Source organism: Scylla paramamosain, chromosome 7 (genome assembly GCF_035594125.1).
Source record: "Scylla paramamosain isolate STU-SP2022 chromosome 7, ASM3559412v1, whole genome shotgun sequence".
In the NCBI taxonomy this organism is placed as follows: Eukaryota; Metazoa; Arthropoda; class Malacostraca; order Decapoda; family Portunidae; genus Scylla; species Scylla paramamosain.
In genome coordinates this window covers 22815616-22823115 of record NC_087157.1, presented here as the reverse complement: position 1 = coordinate 22823115, position 7500 = coordinate 22815616, and the positions used below count along the sequence as shown (strand labels likewise).

Genomic DNA, 7500 nt, shown 5'->3' with positions numbered 1-7500 from the left:
AGAGAGAGAGAGAGAGAGAGAGAGAGAGAGAGAGAGAGAGAGAGAGAGAGAGAGAGAGAGAGAGAGTGACCACCCAAGCTCTTGATTTTTTCATGAAGAGGATCCTCTCTCTCTCTCTCTCTCTCTCTCTCTCTCTCTCTCTCTCTCTCTCTCTCTCTCTCTCTCTCTCTCTCTCTCTCTCTCTCTCTCTCTCTCTCTCTCTGTCTCTCTATCTCGTGTGATTTGGTAAAGAAAATTTTTACGGTGTTTAGTACGTTTTCATGTACTCTCTCTCTCTCTCTCTCTCTCTCTCTCTCTCTCTCTCTCTCTCTCTCTCTCTCTCTCTCTCTCTCTCTCTCTCTCTCTCTCTCTCTCTCTCTCTCTCTCGTTATCTCGATACATTAATTTCCTTTATCAGATGTAAGGTAGCCTCTCTCTCTCTCTCTCTCTCTCTCTCTCTCTCTCTCTCTCTCTCTCTCTCTCTCTCTCTCTCTCTCTCTCTCTCTCTCTCTCTCTCTCTCTCTCTCTCTCTCTCTCTCTCTCTCTCTGTCGCCAAGGAATGTCCACTTAATGTAAGACTTTTTATCTCCCTTGTATTGTCAGCCTCTTCCTCTCTCCCTCTGCCTCCCTCTCCCTCTCCCTCTCCCTCTCTCTTACCTGGTGATCATTAAGGCAGCAATGAAGGGAGAGGGAGAGGGAGAGTACAGGTAGATTATTCAGGTATTTAAACTGTGTAATTAACTTGTCTTAGGTAAAGATAAAAGGTGAAAGGAAGGGAAGAGGTGGAGCGGGTGAAGGGGTGAGAGAGAGAGAGAGAGAGAGAGGTGTGGAGGGATGGGAGGGGAATGGGAGAGGAAGAATTATATGGGTGAAGGGATGGAGGTAAGGGGAGATGACTGCTGGAATGAAGGAGGGTGAGGGGATGGGAAGGGGAGGGAAGGGAAGGGATGAGATCGGAGGCCAGGAGATGAGGTGTGGAGGAGGAAGAGGAAGATGAGACGGGAAGAGGAAGATGGAAGACAGTTTGGAGGAGCAGGAAGAAGGGTAAGAAGGGAAAAGAAGAGATGGGACAGGTAGAGAGAATGAAAAGATTTAAGTAAAGAGAATGGGGAAGAGGAGGAAAGGGAGGAAAAGAGAAGAAGAAAAGGAAGACCAAAAAGGAGAGGAAAGAGGAAGAAGAGGAAGTGGAGAAAAGTGGAGAGAGAAAAAAAGGTGAAAAGGAGGAGAAAGAGGAAATACATAAACGAAAGAATGAGGAAGAAGTGGTAAAGGGAAGGAAAGTGATGAAATGGGGGAGAAGAAAAGAGAGGAGGAAACGGATAGATAATTAAGGAATGGGTATATTCAAGAGAGAGAGAGAGAGAGAGAGAGAGAGAGAGAGAGAGAGAGAGAGAGAGAGAGAGAGAGAGAGAGAGAGAGAGAGAGAGTGTGTGTGTGTGTGTGTGTGTGTGTGTGTGTGTGTGTGTGTTTTGCCTAGTGGCCGAGGAGAAAATACCTTTGTCATTCTCCATCTTTTTTTATCTTTCTCCTCTTTAATCTACGTCCTGGCGAGAGATTTTTTTATTCGTGTGTGTGTGTGTGTGTGTGTGTGTGTGTGTGTGTGTGTGTGTGTGTGTGTGTGTGTGTGTGTGTGTGTGTGTGTGTAAGTCCTATCATTGTATCCCTTTCAATTCCTACTTTAAATGAATTCTCCCTTTCTCTTCATTGGTTGTTCCTCTTTGTTCTTTTCTTCTGCGTCTCTTTTTTTTTCTTTGTTTTCTTCTTTTGTTATTCCTACTTTTTTTCTTTCCTTCCATTACAGAGCTTTCTAATTTTCTTTCTCTTATTTTGTTCCTTTTCTTCTATTCTTATTTTTTTCCTTACTCGTTTCCTTCTTTCTATCCCATTTCCTTTTTCTTCCTTATTTCGCCCTTCATCTTTATTTATTTCTCCCTTCTTAATTTTTTTTTCATCTTCCTTCATTTCTTTCTTCCTTGTCTCCTTACTTTTTCGTCATCTCTCTTCCTCCCTTCCATCATCTCCCTTCCCTTTAATCCCCTTAATCCCCCTTTCACTACTCCCCCTTCATCGCGTCTCTACATCCATTCATTTCCTCCTCCCCTTGGCACGCTTCTCCCTCTCTCCCTCCACTAATCTTCCTTCCTTCTTCCCTTCTTCCTCATTCTTTCCTTTTCTTAAGTTCCTAATATAATGTGTTTCTATCTGTCTTTCCCTTCCTTCATTCCTTCTTTAATTTTTTTTTTATCAGTTGGTATTAATTCTATTTCTTCGTGTGCTTCACCTTTCCTTCTCTTTACTTCCTATTTGCTTCTCCTTTCCCTTTTCTTCTTTCTATTTTTTTTTACTCTTTCTTCCCTTCCGTCGTTCCTTTACTAACCTTCTTTCTTTGGAAATCTTTTTCTATCCCACTCCTTCACGTCCTGCCTTATCTATTCTCTCCTTCATCCTCCTTTTCCCTCTTTGTCTCTCCTTCTACCTTACTGTTTCTTTGTTTTCATTACTCCTTCTCTTCCTTCATTCATTCTTTCAACTTGTTTTATAAATCGCTAATAACTATTCCTTCGTATTCTCCTCTTCCCTTTCCTCTCAATCACCCTCTCTCTCTCTCTCTCTCTCTCTCTCTCTCTCTCTCTCTCTCTCTCTCTCTCTCTCTCTCTCTCTCTCTCTCTCTCTCTCTCTCTCTCTCTCTCTCTCTCTCTCTCTCCAGCAGTCTCCCTATAATGGCTAACTGGCTTCCACACTCACTCCTGACCAGCTTCTTGAGGCCAGTCACGCTTTGCCCACCTCTCTCTCTCTCTCTCTCTCTCTCTCTCTCTCTCTCTCTCTCTCTCTCTCTCTCTCTCTCTCTCTCTCTCTCTCTCTCTCTCTCTCTCTCGTCCGGTCGCTCTCTCGCTCCCTGTTTGCTTAAAGGTCAAAGAAAAGTGTGTAGGGGAGTTTGAGTGTTGAGAGAGAGAGAGAGAGAGAGAGAGAGAGAGAGAGAGAGAGATCTGTTCGTGCTGACCAGCCACATTTTGTATTATTTTTTTTTCTCACATTCTCTCTCTCTCTCTCTCTCTCTCTCTCTCTCTCTCTCTCTCTCTCTCTCTCTCTCTCTCTCTCTCTCGTGTTGTGATTTGATTTCTTCCTTGTCATTTACATCATTAGTTTTTTGTTTGTTTCCTTGTAGATATTCATGAGAGGTCTTCTGCCCTTTCTCTTATCACCCTCCTCCTCCTCCTCCTCCTCCTCCTCCTCCTCCTCCTCCTCCTCCTCCTCCTCCTCCTTTGTAGCTTCATGGTTATGAGGTTTATGTAATGTAGATGTAGTTATGATTTCTCCATTTGTATTTGTAGTAGTAGTAGTAGTAGTAGTAGTAGTAGTAGTGTTAGTAGTTTAGATAGTTACAGTAGTATTAGTTGGTGTGGTAGTAATGTTGAGAGGCTTGTTGTTATTGTTGTTGTTGTAGTGGTAAATGTGGTAATAGTAGTAGTAGTAGTAGTAATAGTAGTAGTAGTAGTAGTAGTAGTAGTAGTAGTAGTAGTAGTAGGAGGAGGAGGAGGAGAAAGAGGAGGAGGACGACGACGAGAACGAAGGGGAAGAGGAAGCAGTAGTAGTAGTTGTAGTAGTAGTAGTTGTTGTTGTTGTTGTTGTTGTTGTTGTAATAAAAATAGTAATATTAGTAACAATAAAAGTACGAATAACAACAGCAGCAGTAATGAGTAGGAGACTCAGGACTAGTGCCAGGTCGCCAGAGCTATCAAGTTTCCGTAGTGTAGTGGTTATCACGTGCGCCTCACACGCGCAAGGTCCCCGGTTCGATCCCGGGCGGGAACATAATTTTTTTTCTTTATTTTCCTTACTTTCTTGCCTGCAGGTATAAGAGTTACAAAATAGAGATTCTCGTCCTTGTTATATTCCATGTCTTCTTTCTTCCCATCCTCTTGTTCATCTTTTTTTTTCCGTATTTTTGTCATCATTTCATATCAGTTCTCTTGTTGCCTCCCATCCATCTCTGCATCCCCCTTGTTATCATCTTCATTCTTTCCTTCACCTTTTTATTCATTCTTGCCTTTATTTATATCCTTATCTCATACCAGTCCTCCTCCTCTTCACTTATATTCTCATTTCCTATCCTCCTATCCCTTCATTCCCTCTTCCTCCTTCCTTCCCTCCCAGTGAACCCTTTGTCCTTACTTTCAACCTCATTCCACTACCACCACCACCACCACCAGTCGTACCCAGGCGCGTGACCCAATCAGGCAAGGTCGTAAGCCTAACCCTTAGCGGCAGCGGCGTGGCGGTGCGGCAGGGAGGGTATTAGGGCATTAAAAGCGATGCCTTACCATGGCGGCCTCGCGGGGGACTCCTGCGGGCGGCCTTGTGTCTATACCCGCCCCGGAATAACTAACCCTTCTGCCCCGGTGGTGATTAACGAGCTGGGCCGGAGCGCGAGCCATTGTGTATTCCTCCGCTGATGGTCTATTGGTCTCGGTCTCTTTTAGTTTCTGCCGCTACTCTGCCGTCTTGGGGCCATGTTCTGAAACACTTCTGCGCCGCACTACATTCAAAAGGCTCTATATAGTTGAAGTTACACGTGTTTTTAAGTGTGTTTTTACGGTTTTAGTGACAGATGAACAAGATTTTCACATTATTAACGGGAGAAACACCCTTGAGAACCCGGCTAATCATCTCTGTGGCCTTTGAAAATAGTCGTGATAAAAGAGAGAGAGAGAGAGAGCAAAGCGTTTTAGGATATGGGCCTTACCGCCATTGCCACGCCTCTTCCACTCCGCCGACGCCTCTCTCTGATAGCTGCGCCGTGAAATTAATGTAGTGGGACGTGATGTGGAAGGGTAGCGGCAGGGGAGCGGCGCTGATGCCTACCTTTATGATCTGTTATAGGGATGGAATACTCGAACGCTCTCTCCGGGTGGCTTCCTGCTGGCCGCGATGGAATGGAGGTGGAAAGGTGACGGTGATGAATGGCTGTTGTTGTGTTGGGTGGGATGTGGGTGGTGGAGATAGGGGGTGTTGTGCTGGGGTAGGAGTGATGTGGGTAGTGGGTGTAGGGATGTGTGTGTGTGTGTGTGTGTGTGTGTGTGTGTGTGTGTGTGTGTGTGTGTGTGTTTGTCGGAGGGGAGGGAAAAGATAACGAAAGCTAAGTTGAGTTTGTACTTTAATGTTTGACAGTATTAGATCAGCAGTGAAACGTCCTGTTCTTCTCTGATTTATATTCATCCATTCATTCATTCACTCATTCATACATGTAGTTATTCATTCATTCAGTCAGCCATTCAGTCACCGGCTCTTCTTTTTCCTTTATTCATTTATTCACTCCATTTAGTTTGTTCATTCATTTAGTCAGCTGGTCAGCCATCCATTCATTCATTTATTTATCTGTTCACCTATACATTTATCCGCTGATTCACTTATCTAACAATACATTATTGCCCAATTTATCTGTCTTTCCATTTATTCACTCGTTCATCCACCCATCCACCTATCCACTCATCCATCCATCCACTCACTCATGCCACCGCCTGCCTCCACGTCCCTATCACATGAGAATAAAAGAGAGGCGGCGTGCGGCTCGCCTGAGCCCTTATCACCTGAGACGGAGAGAGAAGAAAGTTATTCAGTGATAAGAGACGATAAGGAGATAAGTAAAGCAATCCACATGTCAAGGAAAGATATTAGAGATTGAGATATAGAACAGGAAAAAAGGATAATAAAAATGAACTAAAATAAAAAAAAAGGCAAGAAATAAGAAAAAATGTTACAAACAAGACAAATGAGGTAAAATTGTAAGACGAAAAAGAGCAAGGAGAAATTAGAGTAAATAAAGAAACAAATATAGACTTGAAACAGAGTAAAAATTGTGTTCTATACTTTAATAATAATAATAATAATAATAATAATAATAATAATAATAATAATGATAATGACAATACGACAACTGTTAGTTATTGTGATTTAGATGAATTTACACCAAAACTAATTTATTGTAAACTTGTCCTTTCCCTTCCCTTCCCTTCCCTTCCCATCCCTTAACTTCCTTTCCTTTCTTTTCTTTCGTGTTCACTTTCTCAGGTTAATTAAAGTAGTCTAGATAAAACCAAGTACATTTATTTCTCTCTCTCTCTCTCTCTCTCTCTCTCTCTCTCTCTCTCTCTCTCTCTCTCTCTCTCTCTCTCTCTCTCTCTCTCTCTCTCTCTCTCTCTCTCTCTCATTTGAGAGGTGCCGCCGATACTGAAAAGTCGCTCTGTCTTTGTCGCCTCATTTCCCGCAGTCTCGTTAATGTCTGTCTGTCTGTCAATCTCGTGTTATCAGTTAACACACACACACACACACACACACACACACACACACACACTATTGTTATTATTACTGATACTTTTTGATACTTTTATCGTTACTACTACTACTACTGCTACTACTACTACTACTACTACTACTACTACTACTACTACTACTACTACTACTACTACTATTACTACGACAACTACTACGACAACACATATCACACACACACACACACACACACACACGTAAACATAAACGTAAACATCATTCACAAACAGATGGAGAAAGGAGAGAGAGAGAGAGAGAGAGAGAGAGAGAGAGAGAGAGAGAGAGAGAGAGAGAGAGAGAGAGAGAGAGAGAGAGAGAGAGAGAAAGTTACTTGTGCGGAAGAATTTTCGAGCATACCTTCGTAATTGGATGTCGTTCATTAGCGTAAGTAATTAAGGTCCGGGTGCTGCTGGAGGCTTGAGGTGGTCACAGATGCAGAGGCGATAAGGAAGGAAGTGCCTCGGGTGCTGGTTGGGGGGGTGGTCGGGGTGTCCGGCGTGCTGGGAGGGAGTGGGGTGCTGGAGGGAGGGGAGGAGTGGGAGATAGCCACCACCACCCTCAGCTTACCTGTGTAACGAGCGAGCCCTACGTAACGCTTCCTCTCCTTCCTTGGGCGCTCCCTCACCTGTGTTCTGTTTCCTGTGTTGTGACGTGACGGGGCGAGTTTTCACTGGTGTTACTGTTGCTACTACTACTACTACTACTACTACTACTACTACTACTACTGGTGCTGTTATTATTATTATTACTACTAATGGTACTGATGTTACTATTACTTCATCTTTTTTCTTTCTTTTTCATTTCGGTTTGTTTCCTTCTGTTCTGTTTCTTTCCTCTTTTTCTTATTATTTTCCTCTTACTGCTCTTCTTTCCCGCCCTTTTCTTTCTGGGGGATGGACGAATATCTATAAATTTGTGAATGTGTAGGATTTTTTTTTTTTTTTTTTTTTTTTTTCATTTTCTGAACATTTGTTTTGGAGTAAGGTTTGTGGTGGTGGTGGTGGTGGTCCTTCTTTCGTGAATTTTGTTAACGGAAGCTTCGATGGGAGGTAATCGGTGTTATTTCCCGTGTGTGTGTGTGTGTGTGTGTGTGTGTGTGTGTGTGTGTGTGTGTGTGTGTGTGTGTGTGTCTGTGTCTGTCTGTCCGTCCGTCCGTCCGTCCGTCCTCCCTCCACTGCTTCCTCTCTCTCT

At 43.3% G+C, this 7500-nt stretch overlaps 1 protein-coding gene and 1 non-coding gene across 2 annotated transcripts in view; both read left to right on the top strand.

The window, feature by feature from the left end:
- The window catches only part of LOC135102230 (cyclin-dependent kinase 6-like), a 164750-nt gene that overhangs the window by 156144 nt on the left and 1106 nt on the right, over nt 1-7500 (top strand). The window lies entirely within an intron of this gene.
- On the top strand, nt 3720-3792 carry Trnav-cac (transfer RNA valine (anticodon CAC)). The gene has a single exon. It is a non-coding gene; the product is annotated as a tRNA-Val (tRNA).